Consider the following 784-nt stretch of genomic DNA (forward strand, 5'->3'; position numbering starts at 1 on the left):
GGTGATTTCTCGCTTTCTGTCTGTCTTTCTGGCGAGGACACGCACCCTATACCAAAAACCTCTCCAAAAAAAAGCAATTGTGATCAGGACAACTGTCTCTTAAGTTCCTTGTTTGTATGCTCACCTTAGCACACAAGGTCCTTTTGGATCTTTGTTACAACTCAAGACTGTTCAAATATAACTCCTCCAGGGACCCTTCCCTGCTCCTCTTGCCTCTGAGTTTGGTGTTTACCCTATCTATTAGCTCATCCTATGCATAAGCTCACCTATTTTAAAATTTATATTACAATCTTCTTTTTTCATACACCCTATCACCTATGACATGTACACACATTCTCATTCTAACACACACACACACACACACACACACACACACACACACACTGAAAGTCCTTTCAGAGACAGTACCTTAAGGACAAGGACCATCTTTCATAGCTGTAGGACCAGCATCTAGTAAAACAGGTTTTCAAATGTTTGTAAAAATGAATGACTACAATGAGAAATAGCGATAACAACTTAGGTTTTCTTTTTCTTTTTCCTAGGCATTTGGTTATATTTTAATGTAAGCCCACAGTCCCATTGACAAGATATACTTTAAAATTCAAATGTTTAGAAATTTAAAGCAGCATATATCTTATACATTTTTTTTGAGAGTTTTTTTTCGCTATAGGGCACATGCGCTCACCAGACAGACAGAGACATAGAGACAGAAAGCGAGGAATCATGCCACAATCCCTTCTCCTCCATTCTCCTCTCGGGATCTTGGGCATGCACACACACATGC

The sequence above is a fragment of the Tupaia chinensis genome, unplaced genomic scaffold (assembly GCF_000334495.1).
Source record: "Tupaia chinensis unplaced genomic scaffold, TupChi_1.0 Scaffold143599_1, whole genome shotgun sequence".
Taxonomy (NCBI): Eukaryota; Metazoa; Chordata; class Mammalia; order Scandentia; family Tupaiidae; genus Tupaia; species Tupaia belangeri.